Here is a 26510-nt window from a genome sequence, read left to right as displayed (position 1 = left end):
AGCCTGGCTTTTTTTCATTTAGCCCAAGGATTTAAGAATCATTCTTGCTATGTCCATCAGTAGTTCATTCCATTTTATTGTGAATAGTATTCTGCTGTATGGATGTACCACAATTTGTTTATCCATCACCCAGTCGGGGGACATTTGGATTGCTTCCACTTTGGGGCTTTCAGTGAGTGAAATAGCTATAACATATGCAAATAGGCTCTTGTGTAAAAACAGGTTTTCCTTTCATATGGACAAATAAGGATGGGATTGTTGGGTCACAAGTTAAAGGTTTGTACAGTTTTATAAGAAACATCCAAATTATTTTCCATTGCATGTATACCATTTGCTTTTCTGCCAGCAATCTAGGAGAGTTCTAGTTGCTCCGTATCTTTGCCAAATTTGCTATTGGCAACGTTTTTTTTTTTCCTTTTTTAGTTTTTGCCATTCTTATAGGTGAATAGTGATATTTCATTGCAATTTTCATTTGTATTTCCCTAAGCACTACCATGTTAATTTGTCACCTGTTTATCTCCTTTAGTAGTGTCTGTTCAGAAAATCTTTTGCCTGTTTTAATAACTGGGTCATTAATGCTACATGTTTTATTTTTTGCCATTAAGAGCATTATTCTGACAGTAAGCTTCACTACATGGTGAAAGGAATGTCACCAAAAAGACTAACAACCATGTAAAGACATACTAGCTGTAAAAAAAACCCAAAACTTTATTTTTTTACATTTTTGCATTTTCTTGTGGACTATTTTCCTTGCTCAAAGACTGTCATATAATTTCCCAGGCAGTCACTTGCCTATGATAGAATATACCCACCTGTGTATATATAAAGGGACTTCAAGACTTCTGCTAGTCAGTGAGTGGCAAGGCATTTCTTCCATTTTGACATAGGAAATTCTGCAGCCCTCTTTGTTTCTTTACCCAAGTGAAGGAATCTTTCCATTTTTGTACAAAAAAAAATGTGAACTAATACCTTCCAGGAAAGTAATCCTATTCTCCCTTTTGAATTAGGAGATTTTCATCATTCAGATCAAAAGTATGAACATGTGCTTTATCATTGCTTATCGTTAACCTCCGTGACACCATGGACTTGACATATTTTTCTGTCTGGATCTCTCTTTTTCCATCATAGTTTCCCTGTGGGAACTCATTTCTTAGAAAAATGCTTTTTATCTAGTTGAGATTTTTTTAATGTCTCTTTTAAGTGAGCAGACCCTTTTAAGTGGCCAGGTAAGTTTTGACTTAGTCATAACTAAATCTATGAGTCCAATTTCAACACCATCTTGAGGCGTTAATATTTTTGGGAACCATAAAGTTTATTTATAATCAACATGTTGATTTTATTTTGCAGTCCTATTAAGGAATATAAGGCACAGAAACTTATTCTATATTAATTTTAGTTGGCTGAAGACCCTATCGACGAGTCTCTTCCTCCCTATCAAAAAGGACAAATTTGAAAAAGAAAATTAAATGCAGTGTATATATTGAAAATTAATGAGTTAATCATTCCTTTAGAATAAGATTTCAGAATAAGTAGATTTCCTAAATTTTATACTTGGAATAATGTGGCCAAACATGCAAATGTATGTTAAGTGCTTATAGTTTGGGGGTATAAGGTGTATAAAGAAAGACTTTTACCCTTCAGCTGTGTGTGGTGCCTCTGGGAAAATGAGGACATACACAGAGAAAGTGACAAAGCAGTTATAAAGGAGCATCACGCCAAGTTCAAGCCTTGTCCCTCGCTCAGGCGTCTTAGCAGCTTCAGGTTTTCGATGTCCACTTCCACTGTTTTTTTCCCCAGGCAAGTGAGATGGGAGGGTGAACAAAGCACTTGTTTGCACACATGTGTGCTCGTGCCGTCCTCCCATTCGCTTCTTGACAGATTTCTGTTGCTAGTGTATGTGCCACACACTTAATGGCTTATGATAGTACCTGTTTCTTATCCTACAGTTTCCATGTATTAGAAACCCAGATAGGCATGTCTGGCCCAGTTCTCTGCTTAGGATTAACAGGACAAAGTCAGTGTGTCCCAGGATTGTGCTCCTTTCTAGAGGCTCTGGGAAGAGTCTATTTCCAGACTCAGCTGGCAGATCCAGTTCCATGAGATTGTAGGATTGAGGTCCCAGTTTCTGTGGCAGCTGTCGGCACGGGGTGGTCCTCATGCCAACAGGCTGTCCCGGTTCCTTGACTAGTGGCCCCTCCCTCTATCTCAAAGCCAGCTATGGTAGAATTCCATTCCTGCTCCCTGTCTCCCTGACTTTTCTTCTGTTTCCGTTTTCTGGCTTTTCTGCTCCTCATCTGCTTTTAAAAGCTCGTGTGACTTTGTCAGGTCCTTATGGATAATCCAGGATAATTTCCCTAATTTATATTCATCTCATTAGGAAACTTAACTCTTTATGCAAAAATTCTTTCACAACAGTACCTACATTAGTGTTTGAAGGAAAAAACCCAAGGGGTAGAAATCTTGGGGTACATTTTTAGATTTCTACCTACCACCCTCACACACACATAAACAGCAAAATGATAAAATTGGAGATTTTCCTGCGTGACTGTTTGCAGGAAAGGGATTTGTTTCCCTTTCAGAGACAATATGTGCTGTGATAATTCTGTGGTATTTACACATTTGGTGTTTAAACCTCACGGACTGCATTATGCATATCTTTAGGAATACTCTTTACATAAATTAGAATGATTTTCTTTTTCCTGAAAACACTGCAGCATGCCACACATTATGGGTGGAAATGTGGAACTGTTTACATCATGTGCCAATTTAAACTCTGTGAGAATTCTGATGTACAATAAAAATGTGCTCCTATATATGCCAAATTTTAAGTTTCCTGGGACTTTCCTTGCAAATATAATCACAATTTAATATTAAAAAGCTATTTAATTATACTATCGAGAATGTATCTGAGTTTTCCTGGCATTTAACAGAGAAAGTAATCCTAAAACACACCTCATTATTTTCCTCCATACCATTGCTTAGGAGTGTCCTCTTATCTGGGACAGATGAATTTCTCTCGTGTATGTGCAGAGTAGTAAAGCTTGAACATTATGATTACAGAGTCTGGGATCCATCTCCTCTCTCAACCTCACCCCCACCCCAGATCTCTAAGCTGGGCCATTTTGAGCAAGTCCTGTGATTCCTTAAGCTTTTTAGCACTCCAATCATGGGAATGATAATCTTGACTCTGAGATTTAATGAATGTCTAAGAAAATTCTTTATGAAGTGCTAGATACTCACTGGTTATACACCTAATTATACACCCAAACACACTCTCTCTCTCTCTCTCTCTGTGTCACACACACACACTCACATCTGTAGCTATTGTAACACTCATAGCTTTCTCTTTCACAGTTGTATTGAAAACTTCTGGGATCATTAGAGAAGATACGGTTTCTGAGTTTCTGAAATGTCCTTTGCAGAGGACAGTCTTGTAAATGAGAGCAAAAAAGATGAAGACTCACTTCTTGTGTTCCTAGCTCTGAAAATGAATTCACTCGGGGTGTCAAGCGCTAGCCACATCTGCATGATGTGCATTTTATTGCCTCACCATGGAAAGCCTGAGTGTGAATGTTGTTATATGAGGATGATATTCTTGTCCTTTAATGTGTTCAAAAATTTATTTACTTTGGAGAAAGAGTCACACTCTCTGCCTTTTGGGACATGTCCTTGAAATGTACCCTTCTAGAATTAAGATGCTCTCCTCAAATTGAACTTGACCACATCTGCAAATTAGAAAACCCAGGTTTCTTCCTGGAACGCTTTGCAATGACTTGAGATTCTCAGAATGTCTTGTTCTTCTCCGAGTCTCAGTCTCATCTTTGGAATAATGGGGCTCTTGCACGCTGGACTTAAGGTCACCTCCCTAGCTCAGGCCTGGCTGAGAACTCAGGGGTTGACATGAGACTGGAACTCAGAAGCCCAATGTGCACAAAAAGCTGGATTTCCCAACCTCTGTTGCAGCTTCTTCTCCATGAGGAAGAAACAGATATGTGTCCCCATCCCTCTGGCCCAGTTCTGCTGAGTTCTTGGGCACAGGAGAGCAGGGGTGGTACCTCTCCTGCTGTGTCCAGATGGCTTCTGCATATCATAGAGTAAGGGAATTAGCTGAAAAGGAGGAGCTATTCTTCTAGCCATTGGGTAGTGGCCTATCCCAAAATCACGGCCCCTAGAGTCAGGTGTCCTTAGGGGATCCAGTCCCAGGACCAGCACCTGCTTTGAGGCCCTCTTCTTCAGCTCTTTGAGGAGAGGGCAGTTGATATGTGGGGACCCCATGAGTATACCATCTTCAAAGGGAAATTTCTGCCCATCCCCATCTCCTGTCCCTGCCTCTACATACCTCTGGCATTTGCAGACCCTCTAGTCAGCCTGTGCTCCCATCTGTCCTGGCCCCTAACTCCTCTGGTTTCCATGGAGAAGCTGGCAGAGGATATGTGACTGACAGCATGTCCTTCTCCTGCAGCCCCTTCTGGGTGCCTGAGTCATGGGCTCTTCTCAGCTCCTTCCTTAGTCCCCCCTCCCCCACACTGACCAGGCTCCTGTGGTTCTTCCTTCTCATGATCCAAAGGTGACGTGGCTCACCCAGCAGGATGCAGCTGGGTCTAGGAGGAAGGCAGAGCTTTTCTGACATAAATCAGCTCTGGGGACATCTCAAGCACTGGGCTGCTGAGTGTCACATCATTTCAGGCCAGAGCACCTCCCAGGCTTTTATGGCAGTTCCTGGAGGAAGAGAGCTTCCTGGTCTTATCCTTCTGCAGCCTGGCTATGGACACTCACTGTGCCCCCGCAAAGCCAGCTATTCTGTCCCTCCAGCCTGATCCAGCATCTGGGTCCTGCACCTACATCGCATCCTTTGTTGCCAGTGCTTGCCCTGAGGAGCCCTGGTCTCCCTGGCAGGACGCCCTCTCGCCCTGGGCACTTTCTCTGATCTGTCCTGCAGAGTTTGGACATGCTCTCAGCCCCCTCCCAGGGTGGTGCTGGGTATTGCATTCTCCCATCAGGCCCTGGCACAGGCATGGGTCTTTCTCAGACATTCAGAGCCCCTACCCAGGGCCCTTGCTAAAATAGAAGCTCCTGGAAGGACTGACCGACTCTGAGGCAAACAGAAGCAGATTCTGTGTCTGACATCAAGGCTGCCCTCTGTGCACCCTGCACATTCTTCATGGGTGTGCAGCCAGCAGTGGACTCCAAGACTCAGGTTTGCAGCTTCAGGAGGCCCTGGCTTTTTATGACAGAACATTTTATATAGGACAAACTGTCTCTGCTGCAGCTCTGCAAACTTCAGCCCACCCCTTCACTTTTCCTTGGCTCTAAAACATTTTGTGTTTCTTACTTGTATCTGAAAATTACCCTCTACTTGTAAGATAGCCTAGGGCTTGATGTTATCTTTCTACCTTTCTACCTTATACTAAATATTATATACAAAACCAAAAGCTAGTAACTTCATTCTGCATGGCACAGTGAGGTGATCCAATAGCAATATTTGAGCCAAGACTGTTTCCTAAGTGGGTTTGAATTAAGAGGTTGTCTTTTAAATAACAATATGATTTGAAGCTTGACATAATTTGAGCTGTTCATTAGAAGTTTATGGTATTTAATTAATAGTTTGTATATCTGTGCTTGCCTGGCTCAGGGGTCCTTGCTTTTCTGACCCTAAGTCTCAGGGCCTGGTGATAGTACCTTGCTCCTCTGGGTCTTCGGACATAGGTAGGAGGTGGCATTCCAGATTTTCCTGGTTGAGAATTTCTCTAGAACCTGTGAAGATGCACATCCACCACATCCTGATTTCACCCTTGTAGTAATCCCATGTGAAGATGTTGCCTTATTTTAAAGAGGGGCCCTAGGGCCAAGCAGTTCAGAATCATTCTAATGTTACTGACCCTGTCCAAGAGTTGACTCTGAAACTCTGGCCACGTGGATGTTGTGTCCCCCTCCCCAAACCACCTGTCCTGACTCATGGAATGTTTAGAACTATTCACCTGGCAGAAATTCTAGCCAATTAGCTAAGAATTTCTAATTCCAATTTAGCTTAATTATGACCAAGTGTTGCTGGTTTTCTTCAAAAGATGTCATTAATGATCCTTGGTACCATGAGGTGGGCTAAGAATCACTGTGACTATCAAGATCTTAAAGTCAATACCTGATCACTATCCTTGATCAGTAGACAATTCTACCTTTTTTGTAGACCTAACTCTGATATGTTCATTCTTGAAAATCCTTGGACAGTAAGCAAACTACAAAAGTGAAGGTACGAATGCCAGTGTACTGGCAGCATAATTTTTATTAATGGGATCAAAGTCCTAAATATGTGACTTATATTTATTCACAAGATAATGCCTTTTGACAAATCTTCATCCCCCCAGGAGAAAATGAAAGGTACTGCTTCATAAATCATTTGATTTGTATTCCTCTCCAGAATCTTGTACAGAGCACTTACATTGGAATTGTTGAAAATCAAGTGATTCACAATTGTACAGTTGCCCAAATTAAAATATGAGTGGAATCTAAAATAAGACTCCTGAATTTTCCAAGCTGAGAAGAGGTCTAGGTAATTACCCAAGCCAGGGCAACGTTTTGCAAATGAGGAAACAGAGGCCCCAGGGACATTTCTGATCCATACAGAATCAATATCTCTGTAAGGAAAAAAGGGACACTTCCTTGTGTATGCTTTTTTAAAGTAAGTTACTTGCAAAGTGTGTGTGTCTGTGTGTATAAACCCTGGTTTCTCACCTACACATCTTAATAGTCATAAGAATAGTGTTCAGGCCGATGATACCTTTTTACATTTTTTAAAGAAAAAGAGCAAACGTTCTTCTTCTCTTGCGTTTCAGTGTGGCAGCCTGTCCAGATGTGATGCTCCTTTAAAGATCAGGACACCTGGATGCTTCTGAGTCCTGCCAGGACTTGACTGTGTGGTAAGCTGCCTGTGTGGGGGGGACCCAGCTTCTCAGCTGTAAGAGGAACTGACAAAAATAAAAAGATCACTAACAGAGATAGTGGTTGTGGATGAGCCAGCAGAGCTGCCCCTCAATAAGGGTGGGGGAATGCCGTCTGGTGAGAACACTTAGTTCCTAACCCTGCAGTGCTGATCCATTATGACTGTAATTGTTGGTCAGATAGACATTTTTAAAAGTTTATATTTTCTCCAATGCAAAATATTTTTAGAATTGATATTGCTTTTTTATGGCATAAAGTCATAACACATTGATATTTACTTCTCAATATTCTTTTTTTTAAATACATGTAGGAAAGGTGTCAGTTTATAAAATTAGTATCAATGCTATTGTGACTATTTGGAATTGGTAACATAGAACTTGGTCTAGTCACACTCATTGGAGCAGATATGGCCAGGAAGCCCCAATTGTCTTCTCGTTGACCCTGTGTTGGAGCAAATTAGGGCGTTGTGTTATCAAATCCCCAAGGAGCTTGAGAAACACCGCATCCAAAACCTGGCTGCTACAGAGGAAAAATTTTCCCTCCCTTTGAATAAGTTTTGTGAAAGCCTTTCTGAATAAAGGCTATGAACTAATCCTCATCATTCATTATATTTAAATAGCATAGCATTCCAGTGGGATGCTTTTCCAGATGTTTCAACAAGTGACACCATTTGTTTGTGGTTCGTGTTAATAGCTTTTGCAGTAAAATGTGGTTTTAAAACTTTTGCTCTTACTAATAAGAATTAAAAATTCATCTTTGAATCCTTTATTTTTCATCTTTTTTTAATTTTAGAAACCTATTCTTCTATAGCAGGTATCTAGTATTTGTTAGGATTTAACCTTAGAAGATGCGGATGTTATGTAGTTTTTCTAACAGCGATCTCACATTTGAGGTCTAGTTACTTCAGAGCAGAGACTCAAACACAGGATTTTAAAATTCTGGCACACATCTTTGAAGGATTGGTCGTATGAAGGTCATTACATCTATATCTCTGTGTTCAAGGGGATCCAGGGATGTAGAAAACATGTATCTGGGCCTCACTGGCATTCATTCTGCTAATGCTGGGGAAGCAGTTCTGATGCACAAAAACTGAAAGGGCAAACAAAGGAGATGTATTTCACATAGCCAGGGTGGGCCAAGGATGCCGGGGAGGGCTTCAAGGTCAGTGAGGCCTAAGTTCAGCCAAGCAGGGGCAGGGCCAGGTGAGCAATGGGAAACGATGGAACCTGAAAGGGGAAGCAGGGAGGCAGAGGAGCCTGGTGGAGATGAGGGAGACAAGTATAGATAGAGGATGCCAGTGGAGACAGGTGGGTACAGGAGGAGACAGGGCAGGCAGGTGGCGACAGACGGAGGACGCTGAAAGCCCAGCCCAGCCATGGTTCCCATTCGTCCTGATCACCTATCTTATATATTCATCATTCTCAGAACTCTGCTCTAACTCTTACATTTCCTTGATTGAATGACCTAGATGCTGTCAGCCTCATAGAAGAATTCAGTCTGCGTAGTCTATCAAATAAGGCCTGTACCAGGCCCCTGCCAGCCTTCGACATCTACCACCCATCCCACCACGTCCAGACTAGCAGCCCAGCTGATGGACAACAACCACTTCCCTCACGCCCCTCACACAAGTCATTGTTCCTTTACTGGGAAGTCTTCCGTGACTTCTTCCCTCTCTCACAGGGTGGAGTCCCTCCTGCTTCTGGGTAACTAGCGCATCCCTTTCTGTGCAGGGCATTGCTGCTCTCCTGCTGTGGGCCAGGCTTCATGCTAGGTGTTGAGACACAGCTGAATCCTGGATGGGCATCCTGATGTCAGAAGACAGGAAGAATAGTGCACAGGGCAGCTGTCTGTCTCGGTGCCCTTCCCATGTTGCTGTCACCCCTAGTTCCAGGAGACTGTGAGTCTCCTGCAGACGAGGCTATGCCTTTTCTCCTGCACTCTTGGTGCCTGGCAGCTGCCAGTGCTGAGGCGGTCCAGGAAGTACTTGTGGGATGAACAAAGGAAGGGTTTCCCCCGTGAGCCCCTGTAGAGAGGAGTGGACCTGGGTTGGAGGCACCATGCTGGCAAAGGGCTCCTTGACCTGGAGAATGAAGAACTGACAAGCAGGGAGGGTGAGAAACAGTGGGGCTGGTCTGCCCTCCTAAGGGAAGGATGATGCCCTATAACATCTGAGATCAAAATTAGCATCACTGAAAGACAGCTCTTTGCCCAAAAGTTAAAATGCAGAGCTTCAGATTAAACTCACCTTCCTACTAGAGCCCTCTGACTGCTCCTTCCGCATCCCAGGATCCCTGAACAGCTGTCAATCAGCAACACTGGGGACAGTGTCTGTTTACTTAAGGTGCACTCGGTACCCACCCTGGCACAGGAGCCTGGGGATCTCAAATGCAAATGCCAGGAGGTGCCAGCCCTGGGCAGGTGAGCCAGGCTACCGTGGTGGCAGCTCAGGGTCAGCCCCCGTAGGCACACCTTCTGATTTTCAAGAGAAATAAGGCATCTAGAATTTTTGCTTGAAATACCACAATTTAAAAATATAGAAAATATAATTTTTAAAAAAATTTGCCATGTGAGCTTAACAGGCTCTGTTTCCTGGCTGACAGCTGGTTGTCCACCCCAATAGCTGTGTGTTAATAAATTCTTGATTATTTCTTTACTTCTAGATATCCATTTCCCCAGCCTTTCTGTAAACAACTCAACCTCTTCTATCTTGCTAAAACCACATGTGCCAAGTCCTCAGGGGGTTGGTAGAGGTTCTGTCATCCTGATTTATTGCCACAGGTCCTGGGGCCCTTGTTCAAACCAGGTAGTTGCCAGAGTGGTGAACAGGTAAGGGCCAAGTGGTCCAGCCCTCTCTGCAGGCCAAGTACAGAGCTACGGGCTGGAACCTGGACACGTATTAATCTCATTAGTACAGCCAAGACTGTTGCCAGTGGGAGGAAAGGCAAAAAACCAGGCAAAATGTTGATATATCTGCAAAGCTGAATGGCTTTTATTTCTTCAGCATTGGGGATTGAACCCAGGGCCTCATGCATTCTAGGCAGTTGCTCTACCACTGAACTATATCCTAGCCCTTTTATTTTTATATTTTAAGACATAGTGTCGCTAAGTCATATAGGCTGGCACCAAACTTACCGTCCTCCTGCCTCAGCCTCCCAAGTACTGAATGCCTTTCTATAACATTTCACAGGAAAAAAATAGGTCAGCATGACTCAAAACTCAGGCCAAGTCCCCTGCAGTCCACGCAAAAGTGTTTAGAGCTCCCTTGCCATGCTTGGAAGCTGGAGGTCACGTGTCAAAAGTAATGAGCATGCAGAGAAATGAAAAGAGAGCCGCAACGTCGAGGAAGATATTTTAAGCAAAGGGAGCCAAGGAATCATACTCCATCTGCTAGCAGTTGGAATTTGTAAACATCACCAGGATAGAAGAATATTAAGGAAATGAGGAAGCTGGGGCTTTTGTTATTATGCATCAATTTAAAATAAAATTTTTTTTTGGTACTGGGGATTGAACTCTGGTCTTTGCGCTTGCACAGCAGGTAAAATAAAACTTTTAATACAAAGGTTTTTAAACTGTATGAAATTCTTGATGTACGAGCAAATCAGCTAACAAATTCATGCCTTTGTAGACACTCAGTTTGATCCTTTGTCATTAGAGCTAAAAAAAAAAAATCAAGTCATATAAAGTGTCTGCAAGGAGTAGATAGACACACTGTGCTGTATATAAATACTATGCAACCATCAAAAGGAAGGAAATGCTGTCATATGTTCCAACATGGATGAGCTTGGAATATATTATGCTAAGGGAAATAAGCCAGTCATACAAGAACAAAGACTGTATAATTCCCCTCACATAAGGTCTCTAGAGTAGTCAAATTCAGAGACAGAAAGTGGAATAGTGAGTGCCAGGGGGTAGAGGGAGGGAGAGGGAAGAGTTCATGTTTATTGGGGCTAGAGCTTCAGCTTGGAAGATGAGGACATGCTAGAGATGGATGCTGGTGATGGTTGCCAAACAATGTGAATGTTTTTAATGCCATTGAATTGAAAAAGGGCTAAATGGTAAATTTTATGTTGCTTGTATGTTACTACAATTTTTAGAAAATCACACAGGAGTAAAACATAGGGCCACACCTGATCTCAGGGCTGTGACATCTTTGAGACTCGTTTAATTCCTTTAGCGTAGTATATGCCAGGATCATCTGTGTTGAAACATGTGACAGCATTTCCTTCTCTGTTCCTCAGAAGCAGTTTGTACCACATGGGCTAGGATACCTTAGTGACTTCATGGCTGAACAGAAACCTTAGCTATTTTTTCATAACTCTATCTTTCTCTTCCTGACTCTACCAGGATTAGCACATCCTGTCCTAATGAAAACAAGAAGACTCTTTAAACTCTAGAGAGGGCATTTAAGGAAATTCTTCCTGCACATGTTGTTCAGAGCAAAACTTTTCACACATTTGTGTTTTTCTACATCCTAGATGGGTATAAGTTTATCTAAAAGTCTGGAGTATGGCAAGATAATTTAAAGTTTTCCTTTATTGTCTGTAAGGAACCCACAAAGGTGTTTGACTGCCAGTATCTTGCTTTTTGTAACCAGCATGTTGATAGCTTGGTTATCCTCTCTTAGCTTAGCCACCATTTGCTGCCAACCTAAGGGCTTTGGGGATACTTTGTGGTTCCATTGATTCCTACAGTTTTTAACGCATGCAAGAGCTTTCCTAGCTCTTCCCACAGGGCAGGAGATTATGGGGACGCTGCTTGGACCTCCTGGCTCATCACAGAGTCCAGCCCAAGGAAGCTCAGTGAAGTCCCCTCCCACAGAAAAACACTGGGACAGTCATTGTGAGGTTCCACCCACCAAGGTCCCAATGCCCAGGAAGTCCTGCTGTCCAGACTGAGCCAGGGGCTTCTTGGGCAGCCAGGAACCTCTGATTTCATTCTCTCAGGCAAATGGAATTGGAGAGACTCAAACCACTCATTCTACAATTTGGAAGCACTTTCCAGGATCATTTTGTCCCTTGACTCTTCATTCCAGTCTTCCCAGTCCTCACATTTTCCAGTTTTCAGAGCAGAGCTGGGGGGGCGTGTTTTTCAAAAGCTACAAAAGTAGTTACAATGATTATGCTCAGAGCTAGACCCACATAGCAGGGTGAGCAGTATTGGGTTGTTTGCGTGTGTGTGTGTGTGTGTGTGTGTGTGTGTATGTGTGTGTGATATAGGTATGCTTACCTGGCTACAGACTTTGGATTGGAGAAGGAAGAAGTATTTCCCATTGATATTGGTACTGGAAAATCCGATAAGAAGAATAGGTCTGTCTCAAAAAACTGGGAATCTTGAGACAATGTATCCTAAGAACAGGTGAAGCTGCTCCTGCCAGGGAAGTAAGTAAACCAGTGGCCCAACTTGGACCTCAAGCAGGCTAGGGTGGGCAACAGCAAACTAGGGATGAAGGGCTGAAGTCCAGGGTAAGTTACCTTACCAAACAGAAAGATGTCCAGTGAGGATCCAGGGTCCCGAGATGAGGTACAAAGTGGAACTGGGAATTTAGAGTAAGATGCGGTATCATGGTGCAGCTTGACAGTCATGGCCAGATCAGTAAGAGGTGTCTTAGTCACTCTCCTTTTGCTTCTAGGTTACACCCCCCATCACCAGCCTCTTCTGGCCAGGTCTCACCTCCCAACCAGCACACTCAACTTCTGAACTTATCATTGCATGAATCTACCAACAAGTATAGTATCCCCATGAGTTAAACATCCTCCAAAAGCCCTATCTCTGAACACATGAGAGTTTTGAGAAACATTTCAGATCCAAACCACAACAGGGAGGTACTTAGTAAATTGGATGAGAAAATTGAAGGAAAGATGGATAGGTAGAGGGAAGGTTGGATGGTAGGGAGATGGTTGGAAGTGTGGATGGAAAGAAAGAAGAAAGCAAAGAAAGGTAGGTGGAAGGATGAAAGGGTAGATGAATATATGAGTGATCTACCCATGATGGAGGCCAGAAAAAATCAGATCATGAAGGCTCTCTAAGGAATTCAAATATAATGTAGAAAGCCATTTAAGGAGTTTAAGCAGGAGAGTGACAAGTAGAGCTTTATATTTGAAATATCTCTGTGCTTCATGTGGCTAACATACTGGTAACAGGTGCAAAACTAGAAGCAAAAAACTAGTTAAGAGGTTATGGTAGTGAGTGATAATAATGACCTAGAATTAGGTGAGTGCTAATGAAGTGAAGAAAATGGGCAGATTCCACGAAATTTTAGAAAATGCATATTTCAGAAATTAGCGGCTATTACTTAGATGCTTTGGGAAGTGAGGGAGACTTCCAGGATGATCTCCAGTGGAACGGGCAGCTGATGTGGTTCATTCCGTCAAGATAATGGAAGAGAGCATGAGCGTCACTGGCCTGTCTGCAAGCCTGTGTCCTTCCCTGAACCCCACGTGCCAGTACTTCCTCTCTCTTTCCTGCATCCCCAGAACTTTGTGTGGTGCCAGGTACGTGGCTGGTATCTGGAACTGTTGAACTAACAAGTGAATATGGAGCTTGGATGAGACCATCTCTGAGGACCTTTCCCCTCAAGTGTGCTGCTCTTGTGACATGCACACAAGAAGGCAGAAAGGGGGTAGCATGAGGAACTGGCGTGTCAGTGTGGAGAAGCTTTCACGGTAAACTAGCAGAGGGGAAAAGGCCTCCACATCTGGCCTCAGGCCCATGCCATCATGCCAGCCAGAACTTGGGCTCCTTGCCATGCACACCTGTGTCTCACTCATTGTTCTGGGCATTTATTTGCAAAGGCTTCTTCCTCCAGACAAAAGTCACAGATAGTGAATACTGTGCTTCAGAGAAAGCTGATGTGTATATTGCCTTCATCCACAGGAACAGTTTGGCATTGAACCAAAGCCTCACTATTATTACATATCCCTGGAGAAGTAGGTCGTATGTCCCTAGGATAGTCAGAGAGGTCCACAACAGTGAGAAGTTTGGCCTGAGGGGCTTTGTTTTTCTCAAGCAAAGGGCCCAGGAGCCATTTGACTTCTCCCTTAGTGATGCATTTCTTTCCCTTACTCTGAGATGAACAGGCAGAGAAATACATTCTCTGATTTATCCTCCATCATGAGTATCCCCTTCACAGAAATGCCATTATTGGGGTCTCTCCTGGTAGAGATGGCCATTAGTCATCCTTGCAGGAAGTCTTGCCTTTGGCTTTGCACAACTGCAGGCTTCCAAGATGCATCAGTGTCTGGCTGCACTGTGCACCTTCGGGGGAAAGTGGACCAGGAATAGAGCTGGGAGTTGAGGTGGCTGAAGAAGCCACATCCGTTGCTGGGGGATTAGAGAAGTGTCTGTCGAGTTCACTGACAGGTGGGTGAGGAATGCAAGTATGGCTTCTTGCTTCAGGCTCTTCCCTCTGAGTCAGGAAGATGATGAGGCTCCTGCAACAATTATATGTGAAAGGGAGTTATACAGACAACTCAGCCTGTGACATTAAAAAGAGACCATCACGCCACGTTTGCTTCTCTTAATTCTGAAACAGAGACAACTCATGGGAGTCACCGGCTACCCTTCAAAATGAGACCGTTGAGCTGTTCCCAGTGGGCTTCTACTGTCAGATCCCCTGTCAGAAAGATTGCACAAACTGCTCCTTCTGAGAAAACCCACAGCATAAACTCTATTTCTAACACTTTTCTTACTCCAACTCAAAGAGATTTTAGGGTTTTTTGGTCTACTGTCCCAAAGATATGAGAACACTGTGCTCTCTATTGAGAAAATTGTCCATAAGACAAATACAGCAGTGTAACTATATCACTCATCCCCTAAATGATTTCATATTTATGTTAAAGGAAACAAGTATGATATGCACTGAAATTTTCAAGTGGTTGAAGATAAATGTATACATTTGTTTAATTTAATCATGTAATTCATTAATTTAATTTGAGACTGCCATGCGGCCCAAATACGAAGAGAAGACACGCATCAATGTACATGGAGAACAAATGGTCATTTATGCATAAGCTATTTGACTAATAGTGTTCACCTACTATGTGGCTGAACCTGCTCAAGATCCTGAAAAGAAAGAGAGCTTTCTGCCTTCATTTCAGGGCCCATAAGTAAAGACCTGTGCACACGCATGTATATTGTAGTGAAAACTTAAATTAAATTAAAAATATGAATATCCTTCAGTGGGAAAAGATTGCAGAAAGATTGTTCCTGCTTCCTCTTCATGGAACAATATGCATCTCCTTGAAGGTATTCATCAGAGCCCTAAAGTCTGACAGGGTGGGATTTCTGTGGTGCCTTGAGAAGTGAGAAGAGCAAGATGTGTGAGTATATTGTCACTTCCCTGAAGCCTATACCTGTGCACACTTACTCGTTTATGATTGTGTGCATAGAGACAGGTGTGCAAAGACATACTGCAAGTCATCACAAAGATTGTGCAGAGTAGGAGGAAAAAAGGGAAGGAGAGAGGAGAGAGAAAACAAGGATTGTAGAAATCTGTGAGTCTTAAAATGTCACATATCCTGCGATTTGTATGAAATTGCACATACATGGAGAAGGATTTGCGCCATGGGACAGCACTAAAATGCTTCAGTTTTGCTTTCTTTTTATATTATTTTTACATTGCTCAATTGTTTTTACAATAAACATTTTAATCATGTTTATTTATGGATCAGAGAAGTTTTATTTTTTCTTTTTATTTTATTAAGGTTCTAGCTCTCTGTTTCCTATTATCTGTCTTTTTTTACACTTTATTTATATTTTGGATTTCTCGTATAAGAGAAACCATGTGATATGTAAACTTGTGTGTCTGATTTATTTCACTTGACAAGAGATGGAAGTAGGGCAGGGAAAGGGAAAGGAAAGGGGTTTTTAAAAATTAAGATGCGTTACGTACATGTACCAACCCCCCATGAATGTAATCATTATGTACTACAAATATACACTAATACAAAATTAATTAATAAAAAAGTTGTATCTTGCTTTTGAAAAATTAAATAAGCTTAGATTTTAGAGCAAAATAAGTATAAGTTATTAAAGGTATTTGCTTTTAAAGTTGGACAAGCTCACCTATGTCCAAAAGCTCCTCTCTTCAGAGATTCCCCCCGAACCACCTTCTTCCACTGTTAGGAAATAGTGCTGAAGTATTTTCATATCCAGAGGCCCATGTGCTTTGTGTTAGAAATCTGTTTCTCTTTTTAAAGAGTCCAAGTGAATCCTTGGGTTTACATTTTATTTATTTATCTAGCAATGCTTAAATCCTCAGATGCCTCTGTCATTTTACTTTGCCTTTGGATAGATTTTCACAGAGCATTTAAATGCATACTTTTTCAGTGTCTGGCCACCTTGGTCATATTAAAAGGAATCTTCTTTCCTGGAACACCCCATAACTACCCGAGGGATCTGTGGGATGCCAGACACGCTCTTTTTTTAATTTTTATTTTTATTAGTACATGTTTGCAGTACATAATGATTACATCCTCTTTTATGGAAAATATTTGGCCTAGAGCACAAATTTTCAAGAAAAATCTTTGACTTCTAAAATTCAGTGTGAAAGCAGAAATTGGCCTGGGCTTGTATGATTGGCAAAACTCAGTGTCTCTGGAATACAGGGGACTGAGTGGAGGGAAATTGAAGGGAATGTAATGGTGCAGGTAGAGGAGGTTCATCAGGAAAATGGGAGCCACATTATGAAGGATGTCCCATGTTATGGAGAACTGAAGATTTTGAGCCCTAGGAATAAATCAGCTGTGTTGAGCTACTCTGTTGGCCCCTGGAGAGCAGACTGGGAAGGATAAACCTAGACTCACAAGACCTACACAGAAACCTACACAGAGTTTGGAGATTCACATCCCATAGTCCTCCCTTTTTAAATAGGCCTTAATTGTTAGAGCAGCTTTAAGTTCACAGCAAAATTGAGTGGAAAATAGAGAAGTCTCCCAAATACCCCTTTCCCCTACACACACACATGTACACACACACACACACACACACACACACACACACACTTCACCCACTATAAATATTCCTCATGAGAGTGGTACATTTATTATTATGGAGCCATATCAAAGTGTCATTACCACCCAGAGTCCATAATTTACATTATGGTATGTTCTTGGTGTTGTAGATTCTATGGGTTTGGATAAATATATGACACATATTATTATAGTATTTATATTATAGTATTTTACAAAGTTATTTAAATTCTCTCTGCTCTACCTATTTATCTCTCCCTCCCCCGAACCCTGGAAACCACAGACATTTTTTACTGTCTTCATACTTTTGCCTTTTTCATAATGTCATATAGTTGAAATCATACAGTATGTTGCCTTTTCCGATTGACTTCTTTTACTTAATAATATGCACGTGAGTTTCCTTTGTGGCTTTTCATGACTTGATACCTCATTTTTTTTAGTGCTGAATAATATTTTGTTGTCTCATTGTACCTCAGTTTATTTATTCATTCTCCTACTTAAGGGTATCTTAGTTGCTTCCAAGTTTTAGCAATTATAAATCAAGCTGCTATACATATCCATTTGTAGGTTTTTGTGTGAACATAAGTTATCATCTTACCAAGAAACAGGATTGCTGGATCGTATGATATAAGTATGTTTGGTTTTATAAGAAGTGGACAAACTTTCTTCCAGAGTAGCAGAACCATTTTTCACTTATAGCAGTGAGTAATACTATTCCTTCACATTCACAAGCATTTGGTGCTGTCAGTATTTTGGATTTTGTTATTTTAATAGGTGTATAGACTGGTATTTCATTGTTGTTTTAATTTGTAATTCTCTAATGACATAACAATGAGAATCTTTTAATATGCTTATTTTCCATGTGTATATCTTCTTTTCTGAGGTATCCATTCAAATCTTTGCCCTTTTTTGATGAAGTTGTTCATTAGCTTAGTTTTTGAGTTTTAATAGTTCTTTGTACATTTTTAATAGTTCTTTATGAGACATCTTTTGTAAATATTTTCTCTCTCAGTCTTAGTGTTTTCTCACTATCTTGACGGGTCTTTTGCAGAGCAGAAGTTAATAACTGTAATGAAGTCCAGTTTGTCAATTATTTCTCTTATCAGTTTTATCTTTGAGGCTTTATCTGAAAAGTTATTGTCATAGTCAAGGTCATCTAGATTTTCTCTTATGTGTTCTTCTAGGGTTTTATAGCTTTGCATTTTACTTTTAGATCTGCAATCCATTTATATTAAATTTTGGTGAAGGAGATAATGTCTGTATCTAGGTACATTTCTTTGTGGCTATTCCAGTTGTTCTGGCACTATCTGTCTAAAAGACTTTCTGACATTGTATTGCATTTGCATCTTTCTCAAAGACAGTTGGCTATATTTATGTGGGTCTATTTCTTGGTACTCCATTCTGTTCCATTAAGCTATGTGATTATGCTCTCACCAATACCATTTGATATCAGTTACTATACCTTTATATAAAGCATTAAAATTGAGTATAATCATTACTCTGATTTTTATTTTCTCCTTCAATAATATTTGGACTATTCTAGATCTTTTATTCCTATATATAAACTTTAGAATCATTTTGTTGATCTCCATTTTAGAATCTGGATGTTTTGACTTGAACTACATTGAATGTATACATCAAATTGAACGCACTGACATTTTGACAGTATTAAATTTTCCTTTCCATGGACATGGAATGTTTCTTCATTTATTTAATTCTTGATTTCTACTTTTGTACTTTTCATATAGATTTTGTATATAATGTGTTAGATTTATAGGTTGAGATTTCATTTTGGGAGGTGCTAATATAAATAGTATTATATTTTTAATTTCAAATTTCACATGTTTATTTCTGATATATGCAAAAGTTATTGAATTTTATATTAACATTCACCTTGCAACTTTACACTAATTGCTTATGTTTCAGAATAAATTTTTGGTGAGTTCTTCCGGATATTCTGCATAGATGATCATGTCATCTGTGAAAAAAAAGCAATTTTATTTCTTACTTCCCAATCTTCATATCTTTTATTTCCTCTTTTGGTCTCATTGCATTAGTGAGGAGTTCTGGCACAGTGTTGAAAAGGAGTGGTGAGAAGGACATTCTTGCATTGTTCCTGATCTTAGTGGGAAAGCATCTATTTTTTTCATCAAGTATGATATTAGCATATGTTTTTGGTAAAAATTCTTTATCAGTTTGAGGAAGTTCCTCTCTATTCCTAATTTGTTAAGACTTTTCATCATGATTGGTTTTGGATTTTGTCAAATGCTGTATTCATTCATATAATCATGTGATTATTTTCCTCTTCAGGGATAAAATCTATGGGAATAAACTCTGCTTGGTTATGCTGCATAATTATTTTTGTACATTATTGGATTCAACTTACTAACATTTGTTGAGGAGTTTGCATCTATGATCATGAAAGATATTGGTCTGTAACTTTCTTTTTCTGTAATGTCTTGGTGACTTATGAGATGGCATCCCACTTCTATCTTCTGGAAGAGATTACTAAGAATTGGCTTAATTTTTTTCTTTAGATATTTGGTTAAACTCACTATTGATCTATCTGTACTTGGTACTTTCTGTTTTAGAAAGCTATTGATGAATAGATTAGTTTTCTATTCAAATCTCTCTCTCTCTTTCTCCCCTGCCCCCAAATCCAGGTTTACTACAGGTTGGGGCTTGAAGGAAGTGAGAAAGACAGTGGTATCCTAAAAGACTACGCAGTTTACACTTACTAACAGATTGATTTGCTTGGTTGTTCCACAGCCTCCCTCAGAATCTGTTAATCAGGAATAAACCCAGACTCAAAATGACAACGTGTGCCTTTCTTATGCCTTCTTGTGTTTTTCCTTATATTACTTCTTGTTTTTAAAATGTAACTGCATTTTTCCAAATCTGTCCTATTATTTGTATTTTCTAATAATTATCGAGGTAAGCTTGACAGAAGATAACATTCCTGAATTTAAAAAGAAAATTATTTCTAAGAAAATTAGAAGCGTAAGTCTGTTGCTGAGAAGATGCTGTGTCTAAGCAGCACAGTTTTCAAATGGCCTACAGCGCTTTCTCTGTAATGGGTTAGGGCACAGTACACAGTCAGACCTGCCTCCCTGTGATCCTAGCTCAGACACTTGCCAGCAGGGTATCTCTTTAATTCTCTGTTCCCTCACTTGTAAATGCAAATAATAACATCAGCTTTTAGGCTGCTTTTGAGGGTACATGAGGTAATACTCTGAAGCTTCTAACACAGTGCTTGGCTGGCCACTGATGGTAGCACTTATATTTATTATTCATTCATTCAAGGGAAGATTTATTGAGATTCTCTTCTTTGCTACAGGGGACATAAAGATATAAAGTTAGTACTTGTCCTTGTGAAGAATAAAATCCTCTTGGGAAGCTAGGATGATGCAGATGATTACAATAGAAAATGGGAAGTGATGAAAGAGCAAAAGAGACAAATGAATGGTGAAAGCAGGTCGGAAAGGAGACCGATTCCTTTAGCTTTGGCAGTCTTGCCAGTGCCTGGGGACTTGGGATACCTTCGGTGAATAGTCAGATGTGGTATCCCAGGGGACATGGAAAAGTGATGCAGGCCTTCCTGTCTGCTGTCTGCAGCATCTCTATTGCATTTCCTTCCATACTGCAGACACCCAGTAGGCGAAGGCTGAGGACACACAGCAGCAGGAGGGCTGTCCCTGCTTGTTCATAGCCAGGATGTCTTGTTTGGCCCTTCAAAGAGACTTGGCCAACTCATTCTACTTTGGGCCCTCTGGTGATGTCTCTGCTGTGAGCTCATGGATTCTGTTCTTCTCATCAGACTCAGCTCTTCTGGCCTCTTTGGGGTCTTGTCCCTGCTACCTGCTTTACCTGCTCCCTTGAGACCCTGACCTCCTGAATCCTCTATCCTCCATTTTTCACCAACCCTGAGAGTGGGTCCCAGTCATCTTTGGACCTTGTAGCTTAATAAATTTGCTATCACCTGGATCTCGCTGTAATATATGAGTGTTTAGCTCCATTCATCCAAAACTGTGAGGCTTTTTCTTATCCAGAAACCGGTGGCTCCCCACCCCCTGCCTCATGGCTGTCAGTGGGCATTCAGACCACGCCAAGGATGGCTTCTCAGGGCGGAGTGGTGGGTTTACGAGGGGCTTGCTTGTTCCCACGTGTCCAGCATGTATATGGCCTTCTCTGGGGGCATAGAAGTGCTTATTTCAGCCCACACAAACGAAAATGATTAGACATTCAGCAAAATACCCCAGCTGCAATCTGATTTTTTCATGTAGTTATTGGTGACAGCGTCTCCTTTTGGGAGCAGGGCTGGCTGAGGTGAGATGAGAACAGCACGGGGCTTGTTGAGGAGCTGTTTGGAAGGCACCCGGCATGGAGAATTGAAAATGAATCTTTAGAGGCTTGTGTGCATGGGGGTGTCTGGAAGGGGGAGTGTCAGGAAAGGCCCACAGCTGGCATTTCTTCCCAGATGCCTTTCCTTCTGTGACTGGGCAGTCAGGGAACAAGGGGCTCCCAGGAGGCTCCCAGGAGGCTCCCAGGGTGGCCTTGAACTTGCACAAGGGGAGAGATTTCCTTACCTTGGGCTGCTCTATCCTAACCTTCCATCACCTGCAACAGCCATGAGGGAGGGAGAGGGGAAGAAGTGTGGCCTCTGGGACTGGCTGTCCTCTGCAGCTATGTGACTTCCTCCTCAGCACTGTATCTGTCCTTTCCTGTCAATGCACATGGTGTATCATATACAGGTTGAGCATCCCTAAAAAGAATTAAGTTGTGTCATAATACATGTACCAACTACCCGCAGTGAATGTATTCATCATGTACCTTGAACATGTTCTAACAACAAAAAAAAACTAAATAAATAAATAAAAATTCAAAATGCCAAATGCTCCAAAATCCAAGACTTGATGCCACAAGTAGAAAATTCCACACCTGACCTCATGTAACAGGTCACAGTCAAAATGCATGTGCACTAAAACTACTGTATACAATTTCCTCCAGGCTATGTGACTAGATATATACGAAACATGAATGAATTTTGCTTTTAAACTTGGTTTCTATCCTCAATATATCTCATTATATATATGCAGGTATTTCAAAATCTGAAAAAAAAGAAAGCTGAAGCATTTCTGCCCCCCAAGATTTGGGGTAAAGAATGCTCAACCTCTATTTATTTACAACTTATGGTATTTACTTTTGTCTCCTGCAGGGCTGCAAGCAGCACTGAGAAGTTCACAGGCTATCTCACTCACTCTAGCAGGACCAGGCACGCATGAGTGCTTGGCAGACAGGAGTGAATGGATGGCTGAGTGAAAGAAGACATGAAATGTGCTCTGCAGGCTACTTGGCATAAAATAACCACTACAGAAATGCTGGTTTGGGGGTGGGAGAGACTTTCAGCTTTCCTCTATGTATTACTACTGAGTTGTTTTAATTTGGTTGAATAATAGGAATCTATATTTAAAAAAAAAAAAAACTCTAGATGACAACAGGGAGGCAGAGTAAATGTGTGGGTGTCCAAGGGTTGAGGGCAGAACAGCCTCCTTGGTGCTGGGTGGCCAGTGGATGGCTCGGAGGAGGGTATAGAAGTCTGGCCTCCTGGACACACACCTGGCCATGATGGAGTGGCAGCCCTGCACCTGCAGGAAGCTACCACTGACAGAATGCCTTGTGGGCAGTGTGCCAGGCCACATGGTCTCCTCTGCTAACTCATGGTACTGTGAGGGAGTTAAGGTGGCACAGGCCTAAAAGGTGAAGTCACATGTTCCTGGGGGCTTGACTACAGAACAGTGTCACTGCACATCTGCTCCGCTGGACAGACCAGCCCCAATGAGGCAGAGGCCGCCTTTCTTGTAGTTGGGGTGGGAGTGATGGAGGGCACCCTCCTGGGCATGGAGCCAGGCCATGAGGAAGGGCCAGGCCTCCTCCTGGTTCTGCACTGGCACTTCTATCTGGAAGTCTTTGGAGAAAGCCATGGAGGCCATATGTGGTCAGTGCAGCAGCAGTCCAAGCCAGTGATTCTCAGCTGGGGCCAATTTTTCCCTCTTCCCCTAACGGCATTGACAATGTCTGGAGATGTATTTGGTTGGCATGACTGGAAGGGGTGTTGGTATTACTGGCAGTTAGTGGGTAGATGCTAGGGATGCAGCTAGACATTCAACAATACCCAGGGCAGTTTTCCTCACCTCCACAAAGGATCATTTGGTCCAAAATGTCAATAATGTCAAGGTGGAGAGTCCCTTAAGTTAGGTGATACCCACTTATGTAGCAAAGACCTTGCCATCAATAGGAACCAGGGTCTGGGAGAGAGGGGCTGGGTGGGGGACTTTGAATATACCAAGTTGAGGTGACTTCAGAGTCTTATGTGGAGATAGAAGCCATGATTAGGGGCCCTGGGCTGGTAACCATTGACAGAGGCTGTGAGAGAGATATATATCTGACATCTGTGGGATCTGTGGAGGACAGTCAGTGAGGCCACAGCTGGTCTCCATGAGGCATGTGGACAAGCAGATGACCTGCAGTCCCCTGGGAAAAGGGCTGGGGCAAGCAGACACAGCCCAAAGCTGCTGCAGTGGGGCCTCACACACACACACACACGGACACACACACACACACACACACACACACACACAGGATGGCAGAAAGGTCTGAGATGTTCTCTCATTCCTCCTTCAGCTCCTAGCCAAAGTCATTCCTACAGGAAGCCTTCTCTGATTGTTGGCCCAGATCAAGTCCCATCTTCTCAAAGAACTGTGTATAATTGTCATTTGTTAATCTGAACTAGTGATTAGTCAGCTTCTGAATTGGCCCATTCTGGTATCTTCAAAGCTCAGCACATACAAAGTGTGGAGAAATTTTTAAAAATCAACACATTTTGTCCTTGATAAATAATAGGACTCTGCACTACTTTGGATGGTAGAATGGAGTTGACAGACCCACAGTGGGCAGGGAAAGTGTCTCCAACCCTGGAGAGGTAGAGAATCAGAGCAAGTGGCTCTGTCTTCTCTTTAACCTCACTTGGAGTAGCAGAACCTGTGTGCATATGTTTATGTAGGTAGATAGGTACAGGAGCCACCTGCTAGGGATGGTGTCTAATTGTCTAAGGCAGTGGCTCACCAGTCCTCCTGCCAGAACAACTCATTCCTGCTGCCTGGAAAACCCTGGCCCTGGCAGAAACTGTGCCAGGGAAGAGTCTGGTCTCAGTGAGGCAGTGGGCTGTGCCCCAGCACATCTTCAAAGTTGCTTGGGACTGGGTGCTGGCTGCTCCCTCCCACATGGAGGAGAAACCATGCACCATCCCTTCAAGTTTTCCTACTTTTTATCTTTTCTTAAAGCAAATGCCAACATTAATGCTGGTCCCACGTTTTAAAGTCATCCTTCTGGTGTTTTCAGCCTCTTTCCTGTGGAGACCACTCCCTGCAAAGCTGAACGAGCATGTTTGAAGTTGAACCCCCTGTAACTGCAGTCTGTTACTGGCAGGGAATCTTTTTCCTTTATTAAATCCAGATTTCCAGGACTGTGTTTTCATAGATGATGTTTCTAAGCACTTCTAAGAATTAATGAAGTTCTTAATTCCACAGTTTTTAGCACTTGCCTACTTGTGGATAATTCTCAATATTAAGGCAAAGATTTTCTTTCTTCTTAATAAACCTCACTGCCTGGTCAATCCAGTTCATATGCAAGGGGAATTCCTGTTAGATTGCAGTGGATTCTTCCCACTAAGATGCAGTGTGGTGGCGTTTGGGAATATTACTTTGGGGATACAAACTCTGTGTAATATCATAAAGTTCCATCCTCTGTGAGCACTTGCAGTTTGCTGTACATTTTCAGAACACAGGCCATCTGCAGCTCTGGATGTTGGCATTCTGCTAGAAAGTCAGAGAACCCTTGGACCACAGGGAACTGCTGTCTCTGAATGACGGGAACATCCATCCAGCCCTTTTTTCATTTTTCCACTCAAATGTCATAAGAATGTTGGGCTTTAAGTGTCTTTCCCCTATCTCTTAGAACCACTTGCGGAGCCTGCCCTTGACCTCTGAAGTTCTGTTCAAGGTGGATTTCCTTAATGAGAATGTCACCACTATAACAAGTGGGCTTTACTTTTTAAAAAGCGTCTTTAATTTGAACTTCCCTAATGATATTTTTGTAATTATCAAATAGCAGGAAATAGATGCTAGCTCTCTTAATTTTGTCATTCTAAATGTCACAAGAATGGCAAGGATCTTTAAAAGACAAAAGAAATGCTTCAATTAGTAATTCCCATGGTAACTAATAGAGCTCGATCTTTTTTTCCCTTCTGTATGGCTATTTTCAGTACTTAAATTGATTTTCATCCCTATGGAAATGTGCAAAAAAAAAAAAAAAAGGCATGGATGACATATGCCCATTCCACCAGGAGTTTGGGTTTTCTCTGTTGTTAATCATGTTCCTCCAATTCTTTCCCAGGTGTCTGCAGGAGAAGAAAAAAGCCAACTCCTAATCTGACATGTTTAAAGTAATGATTTCACATTGTATTCCTTTTGTAGTTATACAAAAATATAACCATATAAAGTCTTTAATTTTCATTTCTACTTACAGTTTATATTGAAACATTAATATACATGTATTTTAATGGCCATACATTAGAAGATAAAAGTGGCTTCATTTGTACTAATTATGGGGGTGCCTCCAGGTATATCAGTGTCTGATGCCATGCCCTTGAGTCTGCCCAGTCCAGCTGCTCAGCATCATATCTTCACAGGCCCGTGGATCTTGCCAGTCTTGCACCCTGTCCTGAAGCAGGACACCAGACACTGAAGGCACTGATATTTGGGCCACTGCTGGACACTCGGATACCTGCATTATCCTAACCTTTGCCACACTACCCCTTTTGCCTTAGTGGCAAGGACATACAGGACATCACAGATGCCTCTACAAGTCTCTGGTCCCCACAGAGGTCTGCAGGTGCCCCCACCTGAGCATATTCATGGCCCATAGGCTCATTGTACAAGGAAATGAACATAGTATAGTAAGAATGGACCTGCCAGATCTTCACCAAGCAGCCCAGCATCCCTCAAAGTGGACAGGCATTTTATCCTCATTTTACTCTCAAGAACTTAAACTTTCAAAGAGGTCAAACAGTACATCTTGGGCTGGCAGGTTTTGTGCCTTAAGGACCTACTGTCTCAGAAGCCAGCAGGTACGTGGAGCCCTCTGGACACACGTCTGTTAGGAATTGCTAACAGTTATCCATCATTTCTTTTCAAGTGGGTCAGGAAGCTGAAGAAAGGCTGGGACTTCAGGAAGCTTCTCAGATATTGAGCGATATTACAGCCAAAATAAATACTTTTTAGAGAAAAGATAAAAACCACTATTAGCAGAGCCATGTGCCAGCCTCCAGAAAAGATGTCTTGCGGACATGACCTTGTGTATTCCACCCAACCCTAGTGTGACCTGCCACCCAGCCAGCCAGAGACTAGAGATTCAACCAGGATGGGAGACTATTAGTGCTAAAAGTGGGGTGGACCCAGGCCAAGCAGGAGAAGCTGATCACACCACCTCAAGGTCAAAATGAACTTACCCTCATTTTGTAAATGGGTCAGAAAGCTAATGTCATCTTCC

General features: G+C 42.0%; 1 protein-coding gene across 2 annotated transcripts in view; it reads left to right on the top strand.

The window, feature by feature from the left end:
* The window catches only part of Ptpre (protein tyrosine phosphatase receptor type E), a 150287-nt gene that overhangs the window by 18826 nt on the left and 104951 nt on the right, over positions 1-26510 (top strand). For both annotated transcript variants that reach the window (XM_013069965.3, XM_087185151.1), the window contains exon 2: positions 6831-6914. The gene's annotated coding sequence lies outside the window, so the exon portion shown is untranslated. The remainder of the gene's footprint in view (positions 1-6830; positions 6915-26510) is intronic.

This window comes from Heterocephalus glaber, unplaced genomic scaffold (assembly GCF_053883595.1).
Source record: "Heterocephalus glaber isolate CG9 unplaced genomic scaffold, H.glaber_assembly_v1.0 deba00001497, whole genome shotgun sequence".
Classification (NCBI taxonomy): Eukaryota; Metazoa; Chordata; class Mammalia; order Rodentia; family Bathyergidae; genus Heterocephalus; species Heterocephalus glaber.
The sequence above is the reverse complement of the archived record's forward strand: the minus strand, read 5'-3'. Positions and strand labels throughout refer to the sequence as shown.